Genomic DNA, 13,972 nt, shown 5'->3' on the forward strand with positions numbered 1-13,972 from the left:
CTGAGGCATTCAAAAAATTTGTAGCTATTGGGACACCGCAGTGGAAGGTACCCGGCCGAAATTTCTTTGCACAAAAGGCAATCCCCAACCTGTACTCGATTGTGCAAAAGGAAATATTGGCATGTCTGGCACACAGTGTTGGGGCAAGGGTCCATCTGACCACTGATACCTGGTCTGTAAAGCATGGTCAGGGCAGGTATATCACCTACACTGCGCATTGGGTAAACCTGGTGACAGCTGCCAAGCATAGAACGAGTGGCTCTGCAGAGGAGTTGGTGACACCGCTACGACTTGCAGGCAGGCCTGCTGCCACCTCCTCTACTCTTCCTACTCCATCCTCTTCCATAACCTCCTCGGCTGAGCCCTCTTCTACTGCTGCGTCCACATCAACGGCACCCCCCCCCCCCAGCTCCCCAGGTGCTATTCCACATGCCGGATACGACAGTGTCATGCCGTCTTGGGGTTGACTTGCCTGAAAGCAGAGAGTCACTGCACCAGCACTCCTGTCCACCCTGAACGCACAGGTGGATCAGTGGCTGACTCCGCACCAACTGGAGATCGGCAAAGTGGTTTGTGACAATGGAACAAATTTGTTGGCGGCATTGAATTTGGGCAAGTTGACACATGTGCCATGCATGGCACATGTGTGTAATCTGATCGTGCAACGCTTTTTGCATAAGTATCCAGGCCTACAGGACATCCTGAAGCAGGCCAGGAAGGTGTGTGGCCATTTCAGGCGTTCCTACACGGCCATGGTGCACTTTTCAGATATCCAGCGGCGAAACAACATGCCAGTATGGCGCTTGATTTGCGACAGCCTGACACGTTGGAATTTAACACTCCTAATGTCCGACCGCCTGCTCCAACAAGAAAAAGCCGTTAAGGAGTATTTGTATGACCGTGGTGCTAGGACAGCCTCTGCGGAGCTGGGAATTTTTTTGCCACATTACTGGATTCTCATGTGGGCTCGTGTCCTTTTGAGGAGGTGACCAACCTAGTCAGTCGCACCAAAGGCACCATCAGCGACATCATATCATTTGTTTTCTTCCTGGAGCGTGCCCTGCGAAGAGTGCTGGATCAGGCCATAGATGAGCGTGAAGAGGAAGAGTTGTGGTCACCATCACCACCAGAAATAGCCTTATCAGCATCGCTTGCTGGACCTGCGGCAATGCTGGAAGAGGATTGTGAGAAAGAGGAGTCAGAGGAGGAATGTAGCTTTGAGGAGGAGGAGGAAGACCAACCAACACAGGCCTCCCAGGGTGCTCGTTGTCACCTATCTGGTACCCGTGGTGTTGTACGTGGCTGGGGGGAAGAACATACCTTCAGTGAGATCACTGAGGACGAGGAACGGGACATGAGTAGCTCGGCATCCAACCTTTTGCAAATGGGGTATTTCATGCTGTCGTGCCTGTTGAGGGACCCTCGCATAAAAAGGATGAAGGAGAATGACCTGTACTGGGTGTCCACGCTACTAGACCCCCGGTATAAGCAGAAAGCGACTGAAATGTTACCGCAAGGCGGAATGGATGCAGAAGGTCCAAAATAAATTAAAAAGTATGCTTTACACAGCGTATAAGGGTCATGTCACAGCACAACGGGAATCTAACAGGGGAAGAGGTGAAAGTGATCCTCCTCCTCTTACAACCACGCTGGCAAGGACAGGACACTTTACAGACGTGTTGTTGATGGAGGACATGCAGAGCTTTTAAAGTCCTATGCATCGCCACAGCCCTTCGGTGTCCACCCTGAGAGAACGACTCGACCGACAGGTAGCAGACTACCTCGCCTTAACTGCAGATATTAACACTCTGAGGAGCGATGAACCCCTTGACTGCTGGGTGTGCAGGTTTGACCAGTGGCCTGAGCTATCCCAATTTGTGATAGAACTTCTGGCCTGCCCCACTTCAAGTGTCCTGTCAGAAAGGACCTTCAGTGCAGCAGGAGGTATTGTCACTGAGAAGAGAAGTCGCCTAGGTAAAAAAAAAGTCTAGATTACCTCACCTTTATTAAGATGAATAAGGGATGGATCCTGAAGGGACTGAAAAAAATGGTCCACACCCTGCTGTATTTTACCTCTGAATGCCGGAATGAAATAGGGTTCAAGCCGCAATGTTTTAGGGCACTTTCTGCCTGGGAAACAAACATCAACTTTTCTGGCCGCTGCCACAGCAGTGGCTGCAGCAATAACAAATTTTTCAGGCATGTGTACATACCTAATTTTTCTGGCCTCTGGTGCTGCACTGTGGCTTCTAAAATCAAACCAAAGAAAAGGCACATAACAGTGATTAAACTGATAGGAATAGTACTACTTAACACACCACTCCTATCTGGTGGCATATTAGATTGCACACGCAGTGCCCCAGACTGCCCGGAACATTCTACCTCCCACATTGAAAAACCCTCCCCCACTTTCCCCCCAAATAACGACAAACAACTTGTATTCTTATTACTGGGCTCCAAGGTGGTCACAGCTTAATTTATTAAATAAACATAATAAATAAATCTTTATCAAACCGACTTCACTCAAAGCGGTTTGCCAGCTGTCGGACTCCCGGTGGGCAACTATGCCTACGGCCATCACACTACCACTCTCCACTCATCAGGCCCCGAGGAGCTCGTGTACACCTACACGGTAATCCGACCCCCACCAAATAGGAACAAGGCCTGCTCCAAACCGTCCTGTAGGCCCGACAAAAAAATGTCCGTTAAGGTGTACTCCATCCGGAATCATGAACAGTCTGTCATCTCCCTCCAACTCCCTATGATGGACCACCATACCACCCTTCTGTCGTACAAACCGAGCCATGCAAGAGTTCCCCAAATGCCGTGAACGCTCAATGGCATCGGCATTACGAGCACCCTGCCAGGACACTCTAGGCACTATCTCTGACCATACTAGAACTAAATCAGAAAATAAACCAGAAAGCCATTCAACATCGGCCTTCATCAACTTGATCAAATCAGGGACCCGGGAATAACCGAGATCATTTCCGCCTGCATGTACCACTAGAATGACACCAGAACGGACAGATCTGGCGATGTCAACTACCTCCGTCAGGACTTGCGTCCACCGCATACTAGGGATACCCCTCCAGTGGGGCTTGACCTTATCACAACCCAAAGATCTCCAAAGATCTCCCACCTGGCCTGCATTCTGCCCTCTGCGCAGCTTGGTGGAAGTAGGAGTGGTCAATAAAATACACCATAGTCCTCTGCACATCTAGAAAAGAAAGCAGGTTATAATAGCAACTCGGGACGTACATACCCAGCATAGTAGCCAGACCGCCAATGGCCTATACGCTGTATAGCCTCCAAGCCTCCACCGAGAGGCCCGCCCTGGATGCCTCCGTCACAACGCCAATCCGAAAGGAGTTGATCAGCAGACACAAGCGTCCACAAATCCACATACTGATTTACCCAAATCTTCTCCTTCACCGCAATAGCCACATGCACTCCAAGAGGGCTAACACCACAGAAAAACAAATCTTTATAAACCCCTACCTGGACCGGAGACACCTTCTGCCCCACCGCCAGAACAGGCCGTTCCGCCGGCCTACTACCTTCTAAACTGTTATAGCAAGGCAATGTGTTCGACACCCCTAATGAGGCTCTCTGTAGACCAGAAATAGCCATTTTTAATAGAAATTCTCCGCAAATAAATTTGGACTGAAACAATTTTTTGGGAAAATTCGGCAAATCGGCCGAATCCAATTTTTCTAAAATTCGCTCATCTCTTTTGGAGATAATTGTTTGGGTATCATTTTGTAGGATTACTATCCTGTGTCTGTTTAGGCCAAAGCCTGCTACAAGCAAATTTTAAATTCTGTTTCACTTTTAAGAACCATCTAACCCAACACATGTCTGCGTAATATGTGCACTGGGCAAAGTTTCGGACACTTCATCCAAAAGGTTGTCATTCGATAAAGGCCCAACACAGTAGAGAGAAACTAAATGGAATGTTACTGTATCCAGTCTGTAACTGCATTTCTACCAATTTCACCACTAAACAAGCAAAAAAATTGAGACTTTCCAGTCAGTATGTCTGCTATTAAGGCAACTCTTAAAGGAACAGGGACCAACTTCTCACTTTTATTTCTGCAACTGACATTATGAGTACAAACCATTTAAGAAAAGGATTGTTGGGGTGAAAGGGGACCTTCAGGATAGCAAGAAGACCTTGCCTCATGACATCACTAAATCATCAAGGGACTGCTACTACCAGCTAGCCTGACTATCACTCCAATCTTTTCCTCTGTGTGGTACACAAAATTACTCAACTTTTCATGTAGATTAATTGATGTGATCTGTAAACATGGAAATTTGAATATGTGGTTACTGTTTTTGCTTGTATATCTCCAAAATTAGGATATTTGTGCCCCACCCTTAGGACTGGCCAGGAACACCCAGACAAAGAGGTTGAATTAACCCTGTTAGTTTTGCTGTGGTCCAGTTTGCAGAATAGAACAGACAAAATATGGACTGTTCGTAAGTATGAGGTTACCTAGCAAGCAGTTCCCTTTCTGTCTAGGTGACTATTGTTTGAGTACATGCAATGAGAATGAAGTTGTTATAGGGTTTTATGTATTTATTACACAATAAAGTTATTCAGAACATGAATACAGTGCTGTATATTAAGGCTATAGTAGCATTCCAAACTTTAGAATATCTTCTATAGCGATAAAACCTTTACAATCACTACTAAAAGTATTTATTATCACTATTAAGCTAAAAAAAAATAATGCGATAATAATGTTATTTGAGTTTATAAACCAATAAGAATGTCTTAAAAATGCTTCTGTAAACCATAATTATTTTGATATAGTCTTAATTGTTTCTCATTATTGACCAGGGTACAGGCGGCAGCAATTGTGTGTGGTATTGCAAAAGCCTGAATCCTGGTATTCATCGAGGGATCAATGATCCCTAGGGATCAGCAAGGAACAATAGCACATTTATGGCTGATACATAAACAGCAAGAGGTGTAAAAAGACACGGTCCACATGTGAGAACACAAAAACAAGCTGAAAGACACAGTGCAATATCTTGCATATCCCTATTACATTTTATGTGGCATTAGATTCAACTTTATGTTTATATTCTGCAGTTACGGCACAGCAATAACCTCAGCATTCCCTGCTGTATAAGAATACTGCTGCATGAATTACTGAACAGAGAATTGTTACGTTTTCCCCCTGAGCAAAAACCTAGTTTTTGAAATGTAATAGTTAATATGATGTTTTCAACTCTTTATATAAGTTTTAAATTATGTTTTTTTTCCTGCTCACTCTAAATTTCCTTTGTTTGATGGCTTTGTGAAACACTTCTAGAGAACATATGGAGACTTGACCCACATGAAACTGTAGCTTCCTTTCATTAATAAGTGCAATGAAATCTAAGCAAATCTGTCATCTACTTTGTCCCCCAGTAATGTGCGTATGTGAGAATACAGAACAATACAGAGGACGCCTCCCATTAATCATCTCACTATCCACAGCTCTTTTGGCGTTTTTACAGTCAGTGATGCCACAGGCGTTTAGAGGAAAGCAAATAAACCTTAAAACTAGGTCCCGAAATGCCTAAATATTGTGATGACTGGACAATCCTTCCCATATGTTACATGAGCATAATCATTCATTTATAAAGACAATTTAACATAATATCATAATAGTGGTCAATTTAATTAGCGCAGATTTAAGGTGACATTTGTCTTGCAGGTCAAAATAGTACTCCACGGATGCCATGTGATAGAACATGTGAACTTAACCCCCAAGGTCAATCTTTAATGTTATTTAATGATGAAGTATCTTTTTTCTCCCTTTTTTCATACCTGTATTCAAATAGCCATAATTTATACCTTTATTTTTTATCCAAGTAGCCATATCAGGTAGGCTGACCATATTACAAGACAAGGTTCTTTATAGTCAAAGGTCTCCATACTGTCAACATATATAGTTGTCAGACCCTTTACTGACCCCATATATAGTTGTAGGCCCCATTTGCTTCCACTACATATAGTTGTAGGCCCCCATACTGCCTCCAATATATATTTGTAGGCCTGTATACTGCCCTTATATAGTTGTAGGCCATTTCTTTGCCCCCATATAGTTTTAAGCCCCCTCTCCTTTATGCCCCCATATATAGTAGTAGGTAGGTGGTCCCAACAGATATACTGCCTCAGAAACCCAGCATACTGCCCCTCAGTTCTCCACTGCTCCTCCAGACTGGGGTCGGAATCTACTATTATGGCTGGGTCATAGAAGTAGGTTCCTGGAAAGGAAGGGGTGAGATTGGGGATTAAAAAAAATAAAAATAAAACTATATTGTATAGTGGAGGTACCAATTTATCAGGCAATCATCACTTATCCTGTATAGAAAGAATAAGTGTTAATGGGAATATCCCCTCAATTAAAATAATTATCTACATCGCACCATACTGCACAGGAAAAGTTGGATTTTTATTAAGGAGAGGGATGGGTAGTAAGAAGGAGATTGCCTACCTGCATTACCTATCTACCTACACTAACTTCCTTCACTACCTAGCTACCTGCTGTGCCTACCTGCACTACCTTTATCCCAACCTACCGAGCTACACTATCTACACACCTAGCTACACTATCTATGTGTATTATCTATCTACCTACCTACTTACTTACCTACCTACCTAAACTATCCATCTACTTCCCTATCTGCCTACCTAACTAAACTACCTATCTACATACCTGCACTACTTACCTACCTACAATGGGGTACTATCTACCTACAGGCCCCATCTATCTACCAGGGTGCACTAGCTACCTACCAGGGGTCATTACCTATCTATTCTACCACAGACCATAACCTACCCACCAGGGGGGATTGTCTAAAATCTACCATTGGGGGCATCTACCTTATTGAAGGGGGGGTTGTTACCTTTCTACCTACCTAATGGGGGATTCTATACTTACCTACTGGAGCATCCACCTAATGAGGGCAAATTACCTACCTTCAACACAATATCTTGTCGGGGGGGGGGGGGGGGGGCACCAAAATGTATGTTTGCCTGTGTAGTGAAAACTCCTAGCACCGGCCCTACGTTTGCGGAATACAGCAGCTAGATCGAGAGAATTAAAAAAACGGCTGTTGCTACATGCCCGCCAGGCCCGCGCCTCACCCCATATTTGTTTTTGTTGCTGCACTGAAAATGCAGAAGATCATGGTTTTCAGTCCGGCAGCAAAAGCTGATGTCCGGGTCATTGGAATTAATAGGGTACAGCACTGGTCCAGGGGGGATACAGCATGCCGTATGTCCAAATCGTGAATGCAGCCTTAGAGCTTTAACTTTAGACAGTAGAGGGTGAGAATTTTTATGGGGTCCTCAACCCTCGAAACTTACCAGTGACACTAGTGAGGCAAGGCAGTTTATTCTAAGGTTATTAATAATATTCCTCTGGATATTTTTAGTTTATTCATAGGAAGACATAGTATGAATACTAATAACGATGAGAATGGTCTTGTTAAAATTACTTTGTGACACAGATACATGTACTTAATGTCAATAAGTGGGATTCCTATATTGTAGTGAGAGTAAGTTACTTGATGACACAAATTTATTGTTAAAAACTTGCATGTCTAATGAGCTAAAGGATGAGACAAGTGTAGGGCCATGTTCATACAAAGTTTTCTTTAAAATATTTAAAAAATGAAGATTGATAAAACAGTTGAAAAAAAACTAAAAAAATTCTGCCATTTTAATAAATATGCATGTGCAAAGTGATACTACAATGTATGCAGGTATTAAAGATGACCAATATAGTCCCAGTGAAGAACGTTTTTATTGATTTATTTTTTACCTTTGAAGCTTCAAGGGGATGGACACCTATCAACAGCGGACAAAATAACCTTGTGGCTAATGAAATTGCCATAGAGATGGGAGATGCCAATCAGTGTCAGTGCCAGCCTCAGAAGACCTTGGGAAGCAATTTCATCTCTCACTTCACTCTTCAAATTCACTAGAGGAAGAGATTCTTTGAATTTTGTATTTTATACTGAGCCTTGAGTATTAGTAGCAACAGTTGTGATACGCTAGGTGTACTGTACATTTACACAGCCTCAAGGTTGAGATCGACCATTACTGAAGCTTTTAATTGTATTGACATTTAGTGGAATTGTCGAGTAACAATTCAGTAAGAATTTTCCCTCCATTAAATCCTCATTTTTAAAATATGTATCTAGGTGTCTGTGCTGTGCTATTAGTCATATGTGCCTAACAATAGGGTTCAGATTTTATGGATAATTCATTCTAACTGACCTAAAGCCTCAAACTCTCTTCAAAAACCATTAAGTATTTATGTGTGGGTTCCCGAAAAGGAAACTTCAGATATGAGGATGAGAATGTACATGCTCAGGCTGAAAATGAAAGTACATTTTCTTGAGACAAAAATGGGATATTAGGATAGCAGAAATGGGTTGGGGTTGTAGGCCCCTATACTGCCACCATTTATAGCTTTAGGCCCCTAAAATGCCCTTAGGTGAGGTGTGATGTTTGGTCTTCTGTGTCTTAGGGCCACAGAACCTCTTTGCTGTAAATCATTGCTCAATCACAGACATGTTGTGTGCGGCTTATACCGCCAGACCTTGCTGAAGTTGCACACTTGCACTGTTTTACATGGCAGCAAGCTATTGTAGCTGATCCCTAACGTAAACCAACAAATCCTGTTCCAGGAATCAAAAATACCCTTATTATTACACCACCCTAAAACATCACTTTTAATAATGTTTTTATTAAAAGGTATAATCAAAAACAAAACGTTTAAAAACACAGTCCAACTGTAAAAGGTATACGTCACTGTGACATGAGGGCATGTGCCCACAATCTTATAACACTGGGACTATCATATCATAAATACTGTTGATAGCTGCAGTCCTAAAAACAAGTATAATTAAAAATATGATTGGTGACATAAGATTATTAAAAACTCAGACAAATAGCCCCCCTGACATGTTTTGCTCCTCATAGCTTCATCATAGTTCTAGGCTAATGACTTCCAAAATAGAGACTGTTTGGCCTCATATATCCTTTGTCGATGACATCACAGAGTGAGGGAGGGAACAAAAATCGATGGTTACCGATATACTAGATGTGTTGTCAGGCCCAGCCAATTACCTTCAAGGTAACTAAGCATGACATCACACACATAATCCAATAAAATTCCATACTCATTATGGACAGCGATCTTCTCCAATTCTAAAAGGAGATCAATCAAATAGATTGACTGACAGTTATTCTCACCAATTGTTGATGTTCCTTGCTGCTTAGAGCTCCTATTACTGCCCAGGGTCCTGGGTTCAAATCCCACCAAGAACATCATGTTTTCCATACACCATTACACTCTCCACAATAACAAACTTGAATCATTCCCTTCCCAAATATGCCTATCACAATATAAGTCTCCATAGCATAGTCATGTCTCACTATTAAATTAGTAAACCGTTATCAAATAGTCCGCTTTACAATCAGAGAGAGTCCTATCGTTTCGAATCTACAAATAAGCTGAGAAGGAAAAACCTTCATTTAAGCTTAGAGGACTCAGGCTTTTAAATCTGTAGGATTCTTTTGGCTTCCTCTTTTAATAGTAATCGATCCAGGTTCCCCTTTTGTGGACCAAGTTTAAGTTGATACCCCAAAACCTGGGCACAATTAATAGGAAAGAAGAAACACCCCTGGCCCATCATGTCAATTTTTTCCATAGTGGAGACCTAGAGTCTCTAAGGTTTTGGAGTATCTCCCTACTTCAACTTTTAGTAGTTAGGACTGCAGCCATCAACAGTATATATGATGTGATACTCCCAGTGTTATATGATTGTGGGCGCATACCCTCATGTCACAGTGACGTATACCTATAACAGTTGGACTGGTGACACTGATGTTTTTACCTGTTAAGGACGAAGGGTGTACCTGTACGCCCTGCACCCACTCCCTTGATATAACACCTAGTAACGGCCGGGACCCATGGCTAATATCGGACATCACCGATGTCAATCAAAGTTGATCACCACGTCTAAAATTTAAAAAAATACATCCCGGCAGCTCAGGTGTGTGGACGCGAGGAGGTTCTCTACCTTCCTCCTCGGCATCTGATCGTCGTTTGATTGCTCCATGCCTGAGATCCAGGCAGGAGGAATCGAGCGCTGAAAACACTGATCAATGCAATGCCATGGCAGAGCATTGATCAGTGTATACAATCAATGTACATAACTGTGTAAAAAAAAGTGTAAAAAAAGTTAATAAATGTGATTTAACCCCTTCCCTAATGAAAGTTTGAATCGCCCTCCCCCCCTTTTCCCATTTAAAAAAACAAACAATGTAAATAAAAATAAATATAAACATATGTGGTATTGTCGCGTGCATAAATGTCTAAACTATAAAAATATATATTTTGCCAAAATCACTGATGTCATTACAAAGTACAATTGGTGGCACAAAGCCATCATATGGGTCTGTAGGTGCAAAATTGAAAGGGTTAGGATTTTTAAAAGGTAAGGAGTAAAGAACAAAAGTGCAAAAATGGAAAAACGCTCCGTCCTTAAGGGGTTAAACTTTTCATTTTTGGTTATACCTTTTAATAAACACATTAATATAAGTGGTGTTTTAGGGTGTGGTAATAATAAGGGTATTTTTTCCCGGGAACGGGATTTGTTGGTTTAAGTTGTAACTTACCCTTGTCCCTGCTGAGGCATTATTTTGCAGTTGTGATCCCTAATGTGTCACATTCACCGCATCTGCACCACCGGAAATACAAACTCTGTTCAACCCCTCTCCTAATGTTTCTCTTCTCTGTCCTCACTTCACCAAGGTGAACATGGCCTGCTTGGGTTGTTTTGAACCCCAAATGGATACTGCTTCATTTGTCCGCTTTAGCGTTAAAAATGAACCCAGCTCTCTAGGTCAGAGTATAAGAGCTGACTAGCAAGGGTATAGGTACCATGGAGGCAGGATATGTGGCTGTTATGGGGCCCCTGGGAGTGAAGGAGCCCATCCCTGGTTGGCCTCATCTCCTTTGCTGCTAGATGTCACAATTTGTGCAGGACTTCTGACATAATGCATAAGGTTCATGTGTGCAGTGGGGCTCCTCACTTCTATGTATGATGACAACTATGTAAGAAAAAGTTTCGTAGTCCTGAATTTTTATAAGCAAGAAAAAAGCATCTTGGGGTGACTTTGAAGTCTGAGAAATATTACTTCAGATGTTGTATCTGTGTACAAATACGAAAATCGGTTTTCTCCAACACTTAGTTTCACTTCCTATTATATTAAGAGCATCTCCCAAGACTATAAATGTGCAACAGCCTTTATGACAAAACAGAGGGTTGCATGCTCGCTGGATAAGTAGAACATTCTTTTGCTATTATCTCCATGTCATGTGTAGTGTGAAAGCACAGCACTCTCACACCATGAGCCACTCTACATCCTCCTGGGCAGCCGTCACAGGGAAAACTGCTTCAAAAGAACACAAATGCGGTTTTCAAGTCACTTTTGGGGGAAAAAAAAAGGCTGACATCAAAGCAGAGCCGCAGTGAAGCAGAACTAATGTGTAATGTCAAGTAGGTCAGCCTCGGCTTCCTTGGTTATTAGTAACACTTTGCAACCAACAGGCAGCTGTTATCTGTATTTACAGGGGAACATTTCTATTTAAGAGCTCGAAAACAGAATTAACGTCAGCAGGGTGAGAAGAAATGATGTATGACCAATTCTCAGAGGGCAGAATAATTCCCCCCAAATTGAAACATGTTCAGATCCATTTTGTTTTCCCGGGAGGCTCTAAGCTTTTTTGTTCGGCATCCTCGCTCCCTCTTCCTACTTATGATTACTAATAATTACAATGGTTAACAGACTGTTGCAAAGAGTCAAATAAAAAGGTGGGGGCAGCGAGGGGCAAAGGAAATTGAAGAAATGCAGCTGGGAAAACAAAGGGTGAACAAGTGTAGGGCTAAAATTGAAATAGGCATAGGGAAGCTGCGGCGACTGATGGCGCAGGACAAGAGGACAGGCTCATAGCAGCATTAGAGCAGGCTCCTGCTCTTTGTAATCATACAGGCTCCCATTAGACTGTGCCCCCTTGAACTCTAGCTGTTGCCCAATAATTTGTAAAGACTCTTCAGGGACATAGAAAGCTCCATTCAGCCATGATTATCTTGGCTTCCTTCCAGCGCCAGGCTTCTCTGTGTGCCAGTTGAGCTGAGGGCATCATTCCTATTAACTCCTTTCTTCTCCTCTAGAGACACGGCTAGGACATGGCCAGTTCCTTTCTGCTGCTACCTATGGAAGCCATTATGACATTGCACAATCCAGTTGTAAGAGACATAACTGTGTGTTAGCAATGTGATTTTCACACTTAATAGTTTCTTGAAAATTGGATAGTCGGCATGAATTGAACGATACATAAGTGAGAGGTTGTTACTTGGATCCTAATGCTCTTTGTGGACAGTCTGTGACAGCAAGGGGCTAAATCTCCAAACAAAACATTAATATTTAGAGATTTAAAGGAAAACTGACAGCAACATCAACTGCACTAACCTAAATATACACATTAATAGTAATACAGTATGATCTAAAAAATATAGAGTGGGTGATGCTGTTGAAAATGCAAGTTTACCAGATAAAGCCAGCTGAGCCTTTCCTTTTTAATATGTATTCATCCAAATATGATCATTTGTTTTTCTGAGCAATGGGGGCATTCTACAGCCTCTCTGAGCAATGATTATCCTGCCTTCTACAGCCAATAATACTGCCTTCTTCATATGAGTACATGCCACAAGCAAGCTGAAGGTAAACTACAGGTGATAAGGTGCCAAGCTATAAACATTGCACGTTTGGCCAGTGGTGAGTGATTATGTGAGAAAATATTGAAAACATTTCATTTTTATGTGTTGAGGAATATCTCTGTGAAAATTATTTTTACCAATTGGATGGAACCAGTGCAAGTAAAGGCTAATGCCTGATCATTGCTGCTTTATAGGGATGTGCCTGAATGTAGTCAGCTAGTGACTATGTTCAGGTACTGCAATTTGTGCTTTTGAGTTTGTAGCAAACTCAGATACACTCGGAAGTCAATGGGGCTCATGCCTCTCCGAGCACAGACACGTCAGCATGCCATTTTGACTTTTTGCAGTTTGTAGTCTCTGTGCCTCACAAGGCTCAAATGTGGTGCAAGAACTGAAATGAATGGAATGAGCAGCCTTGTATAGATACAGCTGTAAACACTGTTACATATTACAATGTAGATAAAACCTCCAATTATTGGAACAGTTCTTTCTGTTTAATAGGCACTCTACTTTCTTATAGATTTTTATATTTCAAGAGTCAAATCTGCAAGAAGAGTCAACTTTATCTTCTGAATCATACATTGCTCACACATTTGCTTTAAAGTCCTTATACAGATGAGGTGGCACAAGGACTGCTACTGTATTTAGATGCACTTGCTTGTAAGGGCCTATGGATAAAAAAGGTTTCTTACTACATAACATGACCTCTTCTACAGCTTCAAGCCTTCACTGCTTACATACATTCCCACAAACTGATATTAGACTTTGGCTGTAGAGAAATATGTCGAACATCAAGTATCATTCCAGAATGAAATTGCTATTTTAGGGCCTTACTGTCTTACTTTACATTAAAGGTGCCAAAAGTTTTTACTCTTAATCACTTTTCATCATGGTGTTCAAGGATTTAAACAGGTGGGTTTGGGGCTTTCTCCAATTCCAGCAACAGCTGTTTTACTGCAGCTGTCAATCATAGCAGTGCCCACACAACCACTACGAAGACCCCCCAGAAACTTAAGCAAAGGAAGACATGACTTTGAGAGGGTGGGGCCTATTCCCCTGTAGTCTTGCCTTATATAGTGGTACAGACTTAAGAAAAAGCTTTTCTGCTTTAAGAGAAAGGTGTTTATGGGTGCCTCATAAATTACTATGAGGAGGGTGTTTAGAAATTCAT

At 42.1% G+C, this 13,972-nt stretch overlaps 1 long non-coding RNA gene across 1 annotated transcript; it reads left to right on the forward strand.

Annotated features, from left to right (window-relative positions):
* The first annotated feature begins 4,940 nt into the window (after window positions 1–4,940).
* LOC130290945 (uncharacterized) lies at window positions 4,941–8,178 on the forward strand. The gene is made up of 3 exons (XR_008847746.1): window positions 4,941–5,002; window positions 5,715–5,771; window positions 7,838–8,178. It is a non-coding gene; the product is annotated as an uncharacterized LOC130290945 (long non-coding RNA).
* Window positions 8,179–13,972: the final 5,794 nt, after the last annotated feature.

The sequence above is a fragment of the Hyla sarda genome, chromosome 9 (genome assembly GCF_029499605.1).
Source record: "Hyla sarda isolate aHylSar1 chromosome 9, aHylSar1.hap1, whole genome shotgun sequence".
Lineage (NCBI taxonomy): Eukaryota > Metazoa > Chordata > Amphibia > Anura > Hylidae > Hyla > Hyla sarda.